We start from the raw sequence: 19,147 nt of genomic DNA, 5'->3' as shown, positions 1-19,147 counted from the left end.
GTATATATAGTCAGGATTAGATGCCTCTGTATAGATAGTCTGGATTAGATGCCTCTGTATATATAGTCAGGATTAGATGCCTCTGTATAGGTAGTCAGGATTAGATGCCTCAGTATAGATAGCCAGGATTAGATGCCTCTGTATAGATAGTCAGGATTAGATGCCTCTGTATAGATAGTCTGGATTAGATGCCTCTGTATATATAGTCAGGATTAGATGCCTCTGTATAGGTAGTCAGGATTAGATGCCTCAGTATAGATAGCCAGGATTAGATGCCTCAGTATAGATAGTCTGGATTAGATGCCTCTGTATATATAGTCTGGATTAGATGCCTCTGTATAGGTAGCCAGGATTAGATGCCTCAGTATAGATAGTCTGGATTAGATGCCTCTGTATAGGTAGCCAGGATAAGGATTAGATGCCTCTGTATAGATAGTCAGGATTAGATGCCTCTGTATAGGTAGCCAGGATTAGATGCCTCTGTACAGATAGCCCAGATTAGATGCCTCTGCACAGGTAGCCAGGATTAGATGCTTCTGTATAGATAGTTAGCAATAGGTACCTCAGTATATATAGTCAGGATTAGATGCCTCTGTATAGATCAGGCATGGGCAAACTTGGCTCTCCAGCTGTTAAGGAACTACAAGTCCCACAATGCATTTGCCTTTATGAGTCATGACTGTGTCTGGCACACTTCTGCAATGCATTGTGGGATTTGAAGTTCCCTTAACAGCTGGAGGGCCAAGTTTGCCCATGCCTGGTATCAGAGGCGTTACTAGGGTTGGTGGCACACGGTGCAAAAACTTGTGGTGTCCAGATCACAACTCAATCGCAGTTGTTGAATCAGAACTGAGTATGGAATATGCCACCATGAAGCGTGTACAAAAGCAAGCGATGCAGCATGTGTAAGCACAAGACATTGCGGCCCAGAGACAAATGAAGCTACCGTTGTAAAGCAGAAGTCGCTCACCCATCCGCTGGACAACCGCTCTGTATAGACAGTCCTCTGCCTCTGTATAGATAGTCTGGATTAGATGCCTCTGTATAGGTAGCCAGGATTAGATGCCTCTGTATAGGTAGCCAGGATTAGATGCCTCTGTATAGATAGCCAAGATTAGATGTCTCTGTATAGTCAGGATTAGATGCCTCTGTATAGGTAGCCAGGATTAGATGTCTCTGTATAGGTAGCAAGGATTAGATGCCTCTGTATAGGTAGCCAGGATTAGATGGCTCTGTATAGGTAGCCAGGATTAGATGGCTCTGTATAGGTAGCCGAGATTAGATGCCTCTGTATAGTCAGGATTAGATGCCTCTGTATAGGGAGTCCAGATTAGATGCCTCTGTATAGGGAGCTAGGATTAGATGCCTCTGTATAGGTAGCCAGGATTAGATGCCTCTGTATAGATAGTCAGGATTAGATGCCTCTGTATAGGTAGCCAGGATTAGATGGCTCTGTATAGGTAGCAAGGATTAGATGCCTCTGTATAGGGAGCTAGGATTAGATGCCTCTGTATAGGTAGCAAGGATTAGATGGCTCTGTATAGGGAGTCCGGATTAGATGTCTCTGTATAGATAGCCAGGATTAGATGCCTCTGTATAGGTAGTCAGGATTAGATGCCTCTGTATAGATAGTCAGGATTAGATGCCTCTTTATAAGTAGCCAGGATTAGATGCTTCTGTACAAATAGCCCAGATTAGATGCCTCTGTATAGATAGTCCGGATTAGATGCCTCTATATAGGTAGCCAGGATTCGATGCCTCTGTTTAGATAATCAGTATTAGATGCCTCTGTATAGGTAGCCAGGATTAGATGCCTCTGTATAGATAGTCAGGATTAGATGCCTCTGTATAGATAGTCCGGATTAGATGCCTCTGTATAGATATTCAGGATTAGATGCCTCAGTATAGATAGTCAGGATTAGATGCCCCAGTATAGATAGCCAGGATTAGATGCCTCAGTATAGATAGTCAGGATTAGATGCCTCTGTATAGGTAGCCAGGATTAGATGCCTCAGTATAGATAGTCAGGATTAGATGCCCCAGTATAGATAGCCAGGATTAGATGCCTCAGTATAGATAGTCAGGATTAGATGCCCCAGTATAGATAGCCAGGATTATATGCCTCTGTATAGATAGTCCGGATTAGATGCCTCTGTATAGGTAGCCAGGATTAGATGTCTCTGTATAGGTAGTCAGGATTAGATGCCTCTGTATAGGTAGCCAGGATTAGATGCCTCTGTATAGATAGTCCGGATTAGATGCCTCTGTATAGGTAGCCAGGATTAGATGCCTCTGTATATATAGTCAGGATTAGGTGCCTTTGTATAGGTAGCAAGGATTAGATGCCTCTGTATAGGGAGCTAGGATTAGATGCCTCTGTATAGATAGTCAGGATTAGATGCCTCTGTATAGGTAGCCAGGATTAGATGCCTCTGTATAGATAGTCAGGATTAGATGCCTCTGTATAGGTAGCCAGGATTAGATGCCACTGTATAGGGAGTCCAGATTAGATGCCTCTGTATAGGGAGCTAGGATTAGATGCCTCTGTATAGATCGTCAGGATTAGGTGCCTCTGTATAGGTAGCCAGGATTAGATGCCTCAGTATAGGGAGCTAGGATTAGATGCCTCTGTATAGGTAGCCAGGATTAGATGCCTCTGTATAGGTAGTCAGGATTAGATGCCTCTGTATAGATAGTCTGGATTAGATGTCTCTGTATAGGTAGCCAGGATTAGATGCCTCTGTATAGTCAGGATTAGATGCCTCTGTATAGGTAGCCAGGATTAGATGCTTCTATATATATAGTCAGGATTAGATGCCTCTGTATAGGTAGTCTGGATTAGATGCCTCTGTATAGGTAGCCAGGATTAGATGCCTCTGTATAGTCAGGATTAGATGCCTCTGTATAGGTAGCCAGGATTAGATGGCTCTGTATAGGTAGCAAGTATTAGATGGCTCTGTATAGATAGCCAGGATTAGATGCCTCTGTATAGATAGCCAGGATTAGATGCCTCTGTATAGGTAGCCAGGATTAGATGCTTCTATATATATAGTCAGGATTAGATGCCTCTGTATAGATAGTCCGGATTAGATGCCTCTGTATAGATAGTCTGGATTAGATGCCTCTGTATAGGTAGCCAGGATTAGATGCCTCTGTATAGTCAGGATTAGATGCCTCTGTATAGGTAGCCAGGATTAGATGGCTCTGTATAGGTAGCAAGTATTAGATGGCTCTGTATAGATAGTCAGGATTAGATGCCTCTTTATAAGTAGCCAGGATTAGATGCTTCTGTACAAATAGCCCAGATTAGATGCCTCTGTATAGGTAGCCAGGATTAGATGCCTCTGTATAGTCAGGATTAGATGCCTCTGTATAGGTAGCAAGGATTAGATGGCTCTGTATAGGTAGCAAGGATTAGATGGCTCTGTATAGATAGTCAGGATTAGATGCCTCTTTATAAATAGCCAGGATTAGATGCTTCTGTACAAATAGCCCAGATTAGATGGCTCTGTATAGGTAGCTAGGATTTGATGCCTCTGTATAGGTAGTCAGGATTAGATGCCTCTGTATAGAAAGTCAGGACTCTGTATAGGTAGCCAGGATTAGATGCCTCTGTATAGGTAGTCAGGATTAGATGCCTCTGTATAGGTAGCCAGGATTAGATGCCTCTGTATAGGTAGCCAGGATTAGATGCCTCTGTATAGGTAGTCCGGATTAGATGCCTCTATATAGGTAGCCAGGATTCGATGCCTCTGTTTAGATAATCAGTATTAGATGCCTCTGTATAGGTAGCCAGGATTAGATGCCTCTGTATAGATAGTCCGGATTAGATGCCTCTGTATAGAAAGTCAGGATTAGATGCCTCTGTATAGATAGTCAGGATTAGATGCCTCTGTATAGATCAGGAGTGTCAAACTCAAATAGACGGAGGGCGGAAATTTAAAACTTAGACCAGGTCGAGGGCCAACAGTCATATTTACCCCCCCCCCCCCCCTTTCCCATTTGTAATGATCGCACAAACCTGACAGTGTACCGCATGTTATAGCTATGGTGAAACAAAAAGAAAAAAAAAACACCCTCAGTATAGGTAGGTAGCCAGGTACAGCTGGAGTGTATAGGAAGCCAGGTATAGGTGCCCCCAGTATAGTTTATTCAGGCATAGGTGCCCCATGTATTGGTTAGCCAGGTAAGTACTCCCAGTTCAGGTAGATATAGGTGCCCCCAGTATAGGTTAGCTAAGTAGGTGCCCCCAGTATGGGTTAGTCAGGTAGGTGGCTCAGTATAGGTGCACTCAGTATAGGTTAGTCACGCATAGGTGCACCCAGTATAGGATATCTAGGTAGTTGTCCCCAATACAGATTAGCTAGGTAGGTAGAACCTCCAGTATAGATTAGCTAGGTAGGTTTCCCCAGTATAGATAAGATAGGTAGGTGTGTCCAGTATAGATTAGCTAGGTAGGTTTCCCCAGTATAAGTTAGCTAGGTAGCTGTCCCCAGTATAGATTAGATAGGTAGCTGTCCCCAGTATAGATTAGATAGGTAGCTGCCCCCTGTATAGGTTAGATAGGCAGCTGTCCCCAGTATAGATTAGATAGGTAGCTGACCTCTGTATAGGTTAGATAGGTAGCTGTCCCCTGTATAGATTAGATAGATAGCTGTCCCCTGTATAGATTAGCTAGGTAGCTTCCCCCCAGTATAGATTAGATAGGTAGCTGTCCCCTGTATACATTAGATAGGCAGCTGTCCCCTGTACAGACTAGATAGGTAGCTGTCCCCAGTATAGATTAGCTAGGTAGCTGTCCTCTGTATAAATTAGATAGGCAGCGGTCCCCTGTATAGATTAGATAGGCAGCTGTCCCCTGTATAGATTAGATAGGTAGCTGTCCTCTGTATAAATTAGATAGGCAGCTGTCCCCTGTATAGATTAGATAGGTAGCTGTCCCCTGTATAGATTAGATAGGCAGCTGACTCCTGTATAGATTAGATAGGCAGCTGTCCCCAGTAGATTAGATAGGTAGCTGTCCCCTGTATAGATTAGATAAGCAGCTGTCCCCTGTATAGATTAGATAGGTAGCTGTTCCCCAGTATAGATTAGATAGGCAGCTGTCCCCTGTATAGATTAGATAGGCAGCTGTCCCCAGTATAGATTAGCTAGGTAGCTGCCCCCAGTATAGATTAGCTAGGTAGCTGCCCCCAGTATAGATTAGATAGGCAGCTGTCCCCTGTATAGATTAGATAGGTAGCTGTCCCCAGTACAGATTAGATAGGTAGCTGTCGCCTGTATAGATTAGGTAGCTGTCCCCCCGTATAGATTAGATAGGCAGCTGTCCCCCCGTATAGATTAGATAGGCAGCTGTCCCCTGTATAGATTAGATAGGCAGCTCTCCCCTGTATAGATTAGATAGGTAGCTGCCCCATGTATAGATTAGATAGGTAGCTGTCCCCTGTATAGATTAGATAGGTAGCTGTCCCCTGTATAAATTAGATAGGTAGCTGTCCCCAGTATAGATTAGATAGGCAGATGTCCCTTGTATAGATTAGATAGGCAGCTGTCCCCTTTATAGATTAGATAGGCAGCTGTCCCCTGTATAGATTAGATAGGTAGCTGTCCCCAATATAGATTAGATAGGTAGCTGCCCCCTGTATAGATTAAATAGGTAGCTGTCCCCAGTATAGATTAGATAGGCAGCTGTCCCCTTTATAGATTAGATAGGCAGCTGTCCCCTTTATAGATTAGATAGGCAGCTGACCCCTGTATAGATTAGATAGGTAGCTGTCCCCAGTAGATTAGATAGGTAGCTGTCCCCAGTATAGATTAGATAGGCAGATGTCCCCAGTATAGATTAGATAGGCAGCTGTCCCCTTTATAGATTAGATAGGCAGCTGTCCCCTTTATAGATTAGATAGGCAGCTGACCCCTGTATAGATTAGATAGGTAGCTGTCCCCAGTAGATTAGATAGGTAGCTGTCCCCAGTATAGATTAGATAGGCAGATGTCCCCAGTATAGATTAGATAGGCAGCTGTCCCATTTATAGATTAGATAGGTAGCTGTCCCCAGTATAGATTAGCTAGGTAGCTGTCCCCCAGTATAGATTAGATAGGCAGCCGTCCCCTGTATAGATTACATAGGCAGCTGTCCCCAGCATAGATTAGCTAGGTAGCTGCCTCCAGTATAGATTAAGATAGGCAGCTGTCCCCTGTATAGATTAGATAGGCAGCTGTCCCCTGTATAGATTAGATAGGCAGCTGTCCCCTGTATAGATTAGATAGGCAGCTGTCCCCAGTATAGATTAGATAGGTAGCTGTCCCCTGTATAGATTAGATAGGTAGCTGTCCCCAGTATAGATTAGCTAGGTAGCTGTCCCCCAGTATAGATTAGATAGGCAGTTGTCCCCTGTATAGATTACATATGCAGCTGTCCCCAGTATAAGTTAGCTAGGTAGCTGCCTCCAGTATAGATTAGATAGGCAGCTGTCCCCTGTATAGATTAGATAGGCGGCTGTCCCCTGTATAGATTAGATAGGCGGCTGTCCCCTGTATAGATTAGATAGGCAGCTGTCCCCTGTATAGATTAGATAGGCAGCTGTCCCCTGTATAGATTAGATAGGTAGCTGTCCCCAGTATAGATTAGATAGGCAGCTGTCCCCTTTATAGATTAGATAGGTAGCTGTCCCCAGTAGATTCGATAGGTAGCTGTCCCCAGTATAGATTAGATAGGCAGATGTCCCCTGTATAGATTAGATAGGCAGCTGTCCCATTTATAGATTAGATAGGTAGCTGTCCCCAGTATAGATTAGCTAGGTAGCTGTCCCCCAGTATAGATTAGATAGGCAGCTGTCCCCTGTATAGATTAGCTAGGTAGCTGTCCCCCAGTATAGATTAGATAGGCAGCCGTCCCCTGTATAGATTACATAGGCAGCTGTCCCCAGCATAGATTAGCTAGGTAGCTGCCTCCAGTATAGATTAGATAGGTAGCTGTCCCCAGTATAGATTAGATAGGCAGCTGTCCCCTGTACAGACTAGATAGGTAGCTGTCCCCAGTATAGATTAGATAGGCAGTTGTCCCCTGTATAGACTAGATAGGCAGCTGTCCCCTGTACAGACTAGATAGGTAGCTGTCCCCAGTATAGATTAGATAGGCAGTTGTCCCCTGTATAGACTAGATAGGCAGCTGTCCCCTGTACAGATTAGATAGGTAGCTGTCCCCAGTATAGATTAGCTAGGTAGCTGTCCCCAGTATAGATTAGATAGGCAGCTGCCCCCTGTATAGGTTATGCTGGATACACACCATGCGTTTCCGCGTTCGATGCGGCCGTCGATACGCATCGATTCGATTATTTCCGACATGTCCGATTCAAGCTTCGATGGATCGTTAGGTCGATTTGCCATACTTTACATGGCATTCGACCTAAAAATCATCGAAATTCGTTCGGAAATAATCGAATCCACGCGTATCGACGGCCGCGTGCGACGCGGAAACTCATGGTGTGTATCCAGCATTAGATAGGTAGCTGTCCCCAGTATAGATTAGATAGGTAGCTGTCCCCAGTATAGATTAGATAGGTATCTGTCCCCTGTATAGATTAGATAGGCAGCTGTCCCCCAGTATAGATTAGATAGGTAGCTGTCCCCAGTATAGATTAGATAGGCAGCTGTCCCCAGTATAGATTAGATAGATAGGCAGCTGTCCCCCAGTATAGATTAGATAGGCAGCTGTCGCCAGTATAGATTAGATAGGCAGCTGTCCCCAGTATAGATTAGATAGGTAGCTGTCCCCCAGTATAGATTAGATAGGTAGCTGTCCCCCAGTATAGATTAGATAGGTAGCTGTCCCCCAGTATAGATTAGATAGGTAACTGTCCCCCAGTATAGATTAGATAGGTAGCTGTCCCCCAGTATAGATTAGATAGGTAGCTGTCCCCTGTATAGATTAGATAGGTAGCTGTCCCCAGTATAGATTAGATAGGCAGCTGTCCCCCAGTATAGATTAGATAGGTAGCTGTCCCCCAGTATAGATTAGATAGGTAGCTGTCCCCAGTATAGAGTAGATAGGTAGCTGTCCCCTGTATAGATTAGATAGGTAGCTGTCCCCCAGTATAGATTAGATAGGTAGCTGTCCCCCAGTATAGATTAGATAGGTAGCTGTCCCCCAGTATAGATTAGATAGGTAGCTGTCCCCCAGTATAGATTAGATAGGTAGCTGTCCCCCAGTATAGATTAGATAGGTAGCTGTCCCCCAGTATAGATTAGATAGGCAGCTGTACACAGTATAGATTAGATAGGTAGCTTTCCCCCTGTATAGATTAGGTAGCTGTCCCCCAGTATAGATTAGATAGGTAGCTGTCCCCTAGTATAGATTAGATAGGCAGCTGTCCCCCAGCATAGATTAGATAGGTAGCTGTCCCCCAGTATAGATTAGATAGGTAGCTGTCCCCCAGTATAGATTAGATAGGCAGCTGTCCCCCAGTATAGATTAGATAGGTAGCTGTCCCCCAGTATAGATTAGATAGGTAGCTGTCCCCTGTATAGATTAGATAGGTAGCTGTCCCCCAGTATAGATTAGATAGGCAGCTGTCCCCCAGTATAGATTAGATAGGTAGCTGTCCCCCAGTATAGATTAGATAGGTAGCTGTCCCCCAGTATAGATTAGATAGGTAGCTGTCCCCCAGTATAGATTAGATAGGTAGCTGTCCCCCAGTATAGATTAGATAGGTAGCTGTCCCCCAGTATAGATTAGATAGGCAGCTGTCCCCCAGTATAGATTAGATAGGTAGCTGTCCCCCAGTATAGATTAGATAGGTAGCTGTCCCCAGTATAGAGTAGATAGGTAGCTGTCCCCTGTATAGATTAGATAGGTAGCTGTCCCCCAGTATAGATTAGATAGGTAGCTGTCCCCCAGTATAGATTAGATAGGTAGCTGTCCCCCAGTATAGATTAGATAGGTAGCTGTCCCCCAGTATAGATTAGATAGGTAGCTGTCCCCCAGTATAGATTAGATAGGTAGCTGTCCCCCAGTATAGATTAGATAGGCAGCTGTACACAGTATAGATTAGATAGGTAGCTGTCCCCCAGTATAGATTAGATAAGCAGCTGTACACAGTATAGATTAGATAGGTAGCTGTCCCCCAGTATAGATTAGATAGGTAGCTGTCCCCCAGTATAGATTAGATAGGTAGCTTTCCCCCTGTATAGATTAGGTAGGTAGCTGTCCCCCAGTATAGATTAGATAGGTAGCTGTCCCCCAGTATAGATTAGCTAGGTAGCTGCCCCCTAGTATAGGTTAGATAGGTAGCTGTCCCCCAGTATAGATTAGATAGGTAGCTGTCCCCCAGTATAGATTAGATAGGTAGCTGTCCCCCAGTATAGATTAGATAGGTAGCTGTCCCCCAGTATAGATTAGATAGGCAGCTGTACACAGTATAGATTAGATAGGTAGCTTTCCCCCTGTATAGATTAGGTAGCTGTCCCCCAGTATAGATTAGATAGGTAGCTGTCCCCTGCAGGTAGCCAGCCTGCCGCCCCTTTTTCCCTGGCCGCCGCTCCATTACCTCCTGGAGTCGGCGGTCCGTCCTGCACAGAAGTCCACTCCCCTGATGCTCTTCGCATGCCCAGCGCCATGGCATGCAGCAGTGATGTGAACACAGCAGAGCGGCTCCGACATAGAAGGCGCGTATACAGGAAGTACTTCCTGTATACGCGATGTTACTGGGGGAGCCACCCTGCTGTGTTCACATCACTGCTGCATGCCATGGCGCCGGGCATGCGAAGAGCATCAGGGGAGCGGACTTCTGTGCAGGACGGGTCGCCGACTCCAGGAGGTAATGGAGCGGCGGCCAGGAAGTAAAACCCCTCATGTCATTAGTTAGGCGGAGCAAGCGAGTGTTTGAGCGTAATCACGCTCTATCACTCATACAAGGAAGGAGGGCATTGCAAACTTACTGTGGGAGGGGGCGGAGCCGGGAGCATGGCCACGGGCCAAAATCAATGTAAAATCAGGAAAGCACTTACGGGCCAAGTTTTCTGGCGCTGCGGGCCAAATTTGGCCCGCGTGGTATAGATAGTCAGGATTAGATGCCTCTGTATAAATAGTCAGTATTAGATGCCGCTGTATAGATAGTCAGTATTAGATGCCTCTGTATAGGTAGTCAGTATTAGATGCCGCTATATAGATAGTCAGTATTAGATGCCGCTGTATAGATAGTCAGGATTAGATGCCGCTGTATAGATAGTCAGGATTAGATGCCTCTGTATAGATAGCCAGGATTAGATGCCTCAGTATAGATAGTCAGTAATAGATGCCTCTGTATAGATAGTCAGTAATAGATGCCTCTGTATAGATAGTCAGTATTAGATGCCTCTGTATAGGTAGTCAGGATCAGGGGGGACGCAGCAGCAGCTGCTCAGCAGTCATTAGATACTCACTTTGGCCATGCTCCATGCGCTGCAGCTACAATCTTCTTCCTGTTCTTGTGTTCCATCTCACAGCAAGAGCGTCCCCTAGGAAGCACTCTTAATGTGAGATGGAACACAAGAACAAGAAGAAGTTTGTAGCTGCAGCGCATGGGCAAAGTGAGTATCTGATCACTCCCTCAGCGGCAGAAGTTTTATTTTATATTTAAATCTACTTTTTAAGTTTTTACTGTTTCATTGTCTCTGCTCAATAACCCTTCATTGAAGTATGCCAGAGCTAAAGTCTATGAACTGTTGACCCTTTTTAATCTATTTTCTGCTCTCAGAAGCCATTTTCTGTATTATGGCTGTAATTCCTTATCACTGAGGGTTACGCTGTGGTCCCATCCAGTCCCAAGCCAGTCACTTGCATTCCTGATGTTTAACTCTTTCAGGCAGGGAAAGAAAAAAAGGAACACAGCATAGTTATTTGTATGTTTGGCGCTGTACATAGACATGTCTACAGTGGCTTGCAAAAGTATTTGGCCCCCTTGAAGCTTTCCACATTTTGCCACATTACTGCCACAAACATGAATACATTTTATTGGAATTCCACATGAAAGACCATTACAAAGTGGTGTACACGTGAGAAGTGGAATGAAAATCATACATGATTCCAAACATTTTTTACAAATAAATAACTGCAAAGTGGGGTGTGCATAATTATTCAGCCCCCCTGAGTCAATACTTTGTAGAACCACCTTTTGCTGCAATTACAACTACCAGTCTTTTAGGATATGTCTCTACCAGCTTTGCACATCTATAGACTGAAATCCTTGCCCATTCTTCTTTGCAAAACAGCTCCAGCTCAGTCAGATTAGATGGACAGCGTTTGTGAACAGCAGTTTTCAGATCTTGCTACAGATTCTCGATTGGATTTAGATCTGGACTTTGACTGGGCCATTCTAACACATGGATATGTTTTGTTTTAAACCATTCCATTGTTGCCCTGGCTTTATGTTTAGGGTCGTTTTCCTGCTGGAAGCTGAACCTCCGCCCCAGTCTCAAGTCTTTTGCAGTCTCCAAGAGGTTTTCTTCCATGATTTCCCTGTATTTGGCTCCATCCATCTTCCCATCAACTCTGACCAGCTTCCCTGCCCCTGCTGAAGAGAAGCACCCCCCCCGAGCATGATGCTGCCACCATCATATTTGACAGTGGGGATGGTGTGTTCTGAGTGATGTGCAGTGTTAGTTTTCCGCCACACATAGCGTTTTGCATTTTGGAGAAAAAGTTCCATTTGGGTCTCATTTGACCAGAGCACCTTCTTCCACATGTTTGTTGTGTCCCCTACATGGCTTGTGGCAAACTGCAAACGGGACTTCTTATGCTTTCTGTTAACAATGGCTTTCTTCTTGCCACTCTTCCATAAAGGCCAACTTTGTGCAATGCACGACTAATAGTTGTCCTATGGACAGATTCCCCCACCTGAGCTGTAGATCTCTGCAGCTCGTCTAGAGTCACCATGGGCCTCTTGATTGCATTTCTGATCAGCGCTCTCCTTGTTTGGCCTGTGAGTTTAGGTGGACGGCCTTGTCTTGGTAGGTTTACAGTTGTGCCATACGCCTTCCATTTCTGAATGATCGCTTGAACAGTGCTCCGTGGGATGTTCAAGGCATAGGAAAACATTTTGTAGCCTAAGCCTGCTTTAAATTTCTCAATAACTTTATCCCTGACCTGCCTGGTGTGTTCTTTGGACTTCATGGTGTTGTTGCTCCCAATATGCTCTTAGACAACCTCTAAGGCCGTCACAGAGCAGCTGTATTTGTACTGACATTAGATTACACACAGGTGCACTCTATTTAGTCATTAGCACTCATCAGGCAATGTCTATGGGCAACTGACTGCACTCAGACCAAAAGGGGCTGAATAATTACACCCGCACCCCACTTTGCAGTTATTTTTTTGTAAAAAATGTTTGGAATCATATATGATTTTCATTCCACTTCTCACGTGTACAGTACTTTGTATTGGTCTTTCATGTGAAATTCCAATAAAATTGATTCATGTTTGTGGCAGTAATGTGACAAAATGTGGAAAACTTCAAGGGGGCCAAATACTTTTGCAAGTCACTGTATCTCATCATGTCACCTCATGTATCCTTTCAAGGGTACCTGAAGCGAAAAAAGATAATTGAATACTTACCTCAGTAGTGGGAAGCCTCTGGAGAGTTCAGAGTCTTCTCAATCCTCCTTGATCCCACCGATCAAGAACTTATTCGACAAAGGCCTGTGGAGTTATGGAAACAGTACATTTAATTTATAAATACTGTTAAATACTGTTATAAATGTTGATTGATTTTAAAATATGAATTACTCCATTCACATAAAAACATTAGTTCAAGGTGGTAATTTAGGAATATATAAACTATATCAGCGCAATCATATAAATAAACTCTGAACAGTTAGAACATTCTCATTGAGATAAGCTACCACAGTTCAAAACACTCCAGTTCAGTGTCCTTCCAATAAATAAGATGTATAACTTCAGCGCTAGTCTCAAAATTCCTCCACCAATATTGCACCACAAAACAAGTGCGCTTACCAGATTCTATCAGACCTTAATTACAGGGTCTGAAACAGGGCATCATACGACCAGCGGCCAGTATCTTCCCAGCTAGTCTTCTAATTACTGGGCTAAGATGTCCACACTACTCAAATAGTAGTACCCACGGTGGTTGCATGCAAAGAATATATGAGAACTCATCTAAGCGTATCTCTCTTAAAAGCATTTATTTCAATAAAACTTTCAATAAAAAACATTAACAATCACTCACATCAGGGCCTTTGTGACAGGGACCCAAAACGATATACAGCATATAAACTCACAGGACGCCGTTCAGCCAAATGTCCGCCTCACCCGACCGGCATGAGTTTTAGAAGGTATAAATATGCCGTTTCAGCCGTTTGCTCTTTTAGCCCCTGATGAAACTTAACAGTGAAACCGGTCGGGTAGAGTTTTATTGAAATAAATGCTTTATTGGGTGTTTTACTGAAATAAATGCTTTTAAGAGAGATACGCTTAGATGAGTTCTCATATATTCTTTGCATGCAACCACCGTGGGTACTACTATTTGAGTGAGCGTGGACATCTTAGCCCAGTAATTAGAAGACCAGCTGGGAAGATACTGGCCGCTGGTCGTATGATGCCCTGTTTCAGACCCTGTAATTAAGGTCTGATAGAATCTGGTAAGCGCACTTGTTTTGTGGTAATTTAGGAATGATTTCTGTACATACAGGCTAGCGGGCTATCTGCTGAGCAGCCTGTTCAGTTGTACGGAAAGGGAAAGGGAAAAGGGGTGAGCTGGAGGTGTAGGAAGAACAATAGAAGATAACTGTCAGACAATGCTGATCTAAAGTGTGCAATGGCTGAAGGGAATGCCAGGAACATTTGGGGCACCTGGACACACATTTCAGACTACTTGAACAATGTATTTAAGCAGCAAGATTCTAATATACTGTATATGCTTTATAAGTGTTGTGCAGTTCTGTTCAGGACACTCAAGCAGTCCCCACAATATCTATACCATACTCTGTTACTAGTGTTTGTTTATGGCAAAGGCTAAAGGACACACTGTTCACCAGAGGTGTAACCACAGGGAGCAGCCCCAGTGACTGCAGGGGGTTCCAGAGCTGTGGGGGCACAGCTTCTAACCACCCCCCTCCCCCAATACAGGGGCCCATCTCACATATCAGAAAATGCAGCACGTTAGCCAGTATAGAAAATGCAGTGCATACATGTGAAATCTGCGCCGGTAGACTTGGGCGCAGGACACAGCCAGTACATGGCTGATCCTGCTTCTGCACAAGTCTGGGCCATGTTAATTACTATTCCCCCTCCAGGCCGCCATGGATAGGGGGGGGGATGATATAATTTGGCTTCCAGCGATTGCTGGAGGCCGAATTATTGTGTTTTTTAAGCAACTTCAGCTCCGTCTTTTGACGGCCCCAACGTTACTCACTGAGCGCTGTGTGATGTGATTCCTATAATAGTCTATGGTGGCGCCGGCTGCGCCCAAATCTAGCAGCGCTGAAAAGCACTGCTCCGAATGCAGTCCATATAAAAAATGCATCACATTGGCCCATATGGAAAATGCAGCATGTTTAGCCCATATAGAAAATGCAGCTTGTTAGCCGATGTAGAAAATGCAGCTTGTTAGCCGATGTAGAAAATGCAGTCCATTAACCACCCTGGCGTTCTATTAAGATCACCAGGGCGGCTGCGGGAGGGTTTTTTTTAAATTAAAAAAAACCTATTTCATGCAGCCAACTGAAAGTTGGCTGCATGAAAGCCCACTAGAGGGCGCTCCTGGAGCATAATTCCGATCGCCTCCGGCGATCAGAATTAACAAGGAAGGCTGCAATGAGCAGTCTTCCTTGTTTGGCTTTCCTCGTCGCCATGGCGACGAGCGGAGTGACGTCATGGACGTCAGCCGACGGCCTGACGTCAGCCGCCTCCGATCCAGCCCTTAGCGCTAGCCGGAACTATTTGTTCCGGCTGCGCAGGGCTCGGGCGGCTGGGGGGACCCTCTTTCGCCGCTGCTCGCGGCGGATCGCCGCAGAGCGGCGGCGATCGGGCAGCACACGCGGCTGGCAAAGTGCTTTTTATTTGATTCAAATCGGCCCAGCAGGGCCTGAGCGGCACCCTCTGGCGGTAATGGACGAGTTGAGCTCGTCCATACCGCTAAGGTGCTTAATAAAATGCAGCACGTTAGCCCATGTAGAAAATGCAGCACTTTAGCCCATATAGAAAATGCAGCACGTTAGCCCAAATAGAAAATGCAGCACGTTAGCCCAAATAGAAAATGCAGCACGTTAGCCCATATGGAAAATGCAGCACGTTAGCCCATATGGAAAATGCAGTCCATATATAAAATGCAGCACATTGGCCCATATACAAAATGCAGTCCATTAATAAAATGCAGCATGTTAGCCCATATAGAAAATAAGCAGGTTAACCCATATAGAAACAGCAGCCTATATATGAATTGCAGCACATTAGCCCATACAGAAAATGAAGCACATTAGCCCATATAGAAAATGCAGTTCATATATAAAATGCAGCATATCCTACTAATATTATAAAAGGGGAAGTGCGGATGTTTGTTACTTGATCAAGCAAAAATGGCTGAAGGAATTTGAATGATATTTGGCACACACATAGTACATTACCTGGAATAACATATAGGATACTTTTTATTCTCATAACCAAAAAGTGGACGGAGACAAATACAACATTCACTGGGAAAATGTAAACTGCAGCCATTCTTACACAGTTAATGGAAGGGTTCTCAAACTTTGCCCAATTGGTCACTGTGTGACTGGGATTGATATGCAATAGAAATAATCCGCACTCCTCAATAGTACTGGTGTGCAGCTACCAGGACAAAAAGCATCATATCTTAACCATAAAAAAGAAAAAATAGGTCTTGTAAATACAGGCTGCACCACCATTCCAAATGTAAACAATCTTTATTGGACACCATGCAAAGAACACATAAAATAATTTAAAAAGTTACCGCTAACAAGCAGCAACTCACCACAATACATCAATTGCGGACCAATGATCAATAAGAAGTGTCTCACCACCTATGTAAACAATCAGCCCTGTAACTGCTTAAATTGTCAAAAATTGGGTTCAATGTTTGAGCCCAATGTAAGGCAATCCCAGACCCGGGTCAAGACCTGAAAATGACATGCTACAGTAATAAGCCCTATAGTGACCAAAGTGCTAAGAAATAAGGATAGATATAATGCTCAAAGAACATGAGTGTTCAGGTAAAAGTGCATGAACAGTGCATAAAGGGATCAGTAATGCAAGTCAAAAGTTATTTATGGGGTTGTAGCATACATATACCGATACTGGAGGGTCCTGGACTTGATAGCAGCATTCAGATGAGGGCCAGACGCTCCACACGTGTCGTGGTTAAAGATAACCACTTCCTCAGGAGCAGTGTATCATAAGAAAAGGAGTTGCTTAAAGGGATACTTAAGTCAAAAATAAAAAATGATTTTTACTCACCTGGGGCATCCCTCAGCCCCCTGAAGCTGTATGGTGCCCTCGCAGCCTCGCTCCGATCCTCCTGTCCCCGCCGGTGGCTACTTCCAGGTTCGGCGACAGCCGCTGACAGGCTGGGAACGCGAGTGATTCTCCGCGTTCCCAGTCGCTATATCACCCTCTATGCAGCAAAAGCGTATATGTTATATGCTATAGCAACATAGAGGGTGATATAGCGGCTGGGAACGCGGAGAATCGCGTTCCCAGCCTGTCAGCGGCTGTCGCCGAACCCGGAACAATCGATTCTATAGAATCGATCGATCAATGGCTGAAATCGACCAGTGTATGGGCCCCTTAAGTGCATTAGTAACCATAACTGTGGATTCATGATTGGCCAGCTTGGTGTTAGTAGTTTTCAGATCATCAAATCATATTTGTGATCTGTACACAGAAACTATGGTAATTAGTAGCCAAATAGAAAGTTATATACACAGATCACAAATATAAAGATTTGATGATCTGAAAACTACTACCACCAAGCAGGCCAATCCTGGCAAAACGATGGAACATTTGACATGTTTAGTAGCCTGGTACACACTTTCAATTATGATTGGCCAATAACTGACCAGTTATACCACCTATGGCTAGGTCCACACTTGTCCGTTCAGGATCAAATCAGTTTTAAAGGGGAACTGAAGAGAGAGGTATATGGAGGCTGTCATGTTTATTTCCTTTTAATCAATACCAGTTGCCTGGCAGCCCTGCTGGTCTATTTCTCTGCAGTAGTATCTGATTAAAACCAGAAACAAGCATGCAGCTAGTCTTGTCAGATCAGACTTATAAGTCTGAACCACTGAAACACCTGATCTGCTGCATGCTTGTTCAGGGGCTATGGCTAATAGTATTAGAGGCAGAGGATCAGCAGGACTGACAGGCAACTGGTATTGTCTAAAAGGAAATAAACATGACAGCCTCCATATACCTCTCTCTTCAGTTCCCCTTTAAACTGATCCTTTTTTTCTAAACAAAACGGAGGCTATGGTAAAGCCACAGGGGACGTTTCCAGTACATGGAAACGGCAGCGGGGAGGGCGGTCGTTCCCCCCCTCACCTGGGTCCCCCATCCCCGCTCTCCCTCCAGCTAGTGGGGGTCCTTGAAAATGTTGGAAATCCGGACCGTCCGTTCAGTTTTTAAAAACAGGTCCCCTGAATGCAGACAGATCAGTTTTTTTATGGGTGAAGCGAACTGCTATCTTTAACACTGGTATCTGTGGCTCCAGTTTTGATCCGGCCTGAAAAACAGAGCCACAGATACGTTAACAGACCCCAAGTGTGAACCTAGCTATATGTAGTGTGATTGTTTACCTACACTATCTGCTCATTTAATCCAATATCTGTTGGCTCCCATAGTGCATGTTGGTAAGGTTAGTTAGTGATTGGCCAATCATAATTGAAAGTGTGTACCAGGATTTACTCACTGGGAAGACTATATCCTATAGGTGTTATGCCTGGGTCACACCATGCAATTTCCTTCAGATAGACGGATCGAATTGATAATTTCCAACAGATCCGATCTGATTTCAGATCGTTTTTCCAATTAAACTTTCCAAAAACTTCTACAAAAAATGCATCAGAAAAATGATCAGAAATCAGATCAGATAGGACCTGTCAGAAATCATCGTTTGGACCCGTCTATCTGACGGGAAATTGCATGGTGTGTATGTACCAGGCATAACAACTAGCTGGAAGTATCTGAGTCATTATCTGATCAAGTATGATATGTGTGAAAGTGGAGATTCCATTCTACAATGGGGCACAGTTCCATCTTATATCTGCTTATTAATGTTACTTTTTCTTTATGGTTATGATTGTCTCACAAGGTTATATTCTCTACCTCTGGCTTATTAACTCCTTCCATAGATTCAGGATCAGGCCTGTATTGTAGGGCCGTGCAGCCGCCCTGAGGGAGGTGGGGAGGGCGCAGTGATGGAGGGGAAGCTGCAGCTGTGGGGAGAGCGGCCCGACCTCTCCCTCCCTTCCTCTCCGGGACCACCCTCCGTGCTCCCCCTCAGCAGGAAGCAATGTAGAGAGCAACAGGAAGCAATGTAGAGAGCAACTCACCTGCCTGAGTTCTAATCGCCGTTCACTAGCCGCTGGTCTCCTCCTCTGCATAGCCGCTTATACACACTAGACTTCCTGTTTGGGGGTACCTATTTAGCAGGAAGTATAGTGTGTATAAGTGGGTATGCAGAGGAGGAGACCAGCGGATAGTGACCAGCGATTGCAACACAGGCAGGTGAGTTGCTTTCTACATTGTTGCTCCTTGCTGCGCTTTACTCTGCATCGGAGGGGGAGCACAGAGGGCGGCCCGGGAAAGGAAGGGAGGGAGATGTCGGGTCGCTCTCCCCACAGCTGACTCCTTCCTCCATGATGGGGGGGGGAGGAGGGTACCTACCTATCTAGCCGATACTGGGGGCAGCTACCTATCTAGCCTATACTGGGGGTACCTACCTATCTAACCTATACTGGGGGTACCTACCTATCTAACCTATACTGGGGGTACCTACCTATCTAACCTATACTGGGGGCAGCTACCTATCTAACCTATATTGCTGATACCTATCTAGCTAACCTATACTGGGGGCAGCTACCTATTAGAGATGGCCCGAACCACCGATTTTCTCTTCGCGAACTTCCACAAAAG

At 44.7% G+C, this 19,147-nt stretch overlaps 1 long non-coding RNA gene across 1 annotated transcript in view; it reads right to left on the bottom strand.

The window, feature by feature from the left end:
- The window catches only part of LOC137525407 (uncharacterized), an 80,047-nt gene extending 67,412 nt beyond the window's left edge, over positions 1 to 12,635 (bottom strand). The window contains exon 1 of the long non-coding RNA XR_011022919.1: positions 12,593 to 12,635. This is a non-coding gene — a long non-coding RNA (uncharacterized lncRNA). The remainder of the gene's footprint in view (positions 1 to 12,592) is intronic.
- Between the last annotated feature and the right edge of the window lie 6,512 nt (positions 12,636 to 19,147).

The sequence above is a fragment of the Hyperolius riggenbachi genome, chromosome 7 (genome assembly GCF_040937935.1).
Source record: "Hyperolius riggenbachi isolate aHypRig1 chromosome 7, aHypRig1.pri, whole genome shotgun sequence".
In the NCBI taxonomy this organism is placed as follows: domain Eukaryota; kingdom Metazoa; phylum Chordata; class Amphibia; order Anura; family Hyperoliidae; genus Hyperolius; species Hyperolius riggenbachi.
The sequence above is the reverse complement of the archived record's forward strand: the minus strand, read 5'-3'. Positions and strand labels throughout refer to the sequence as shown.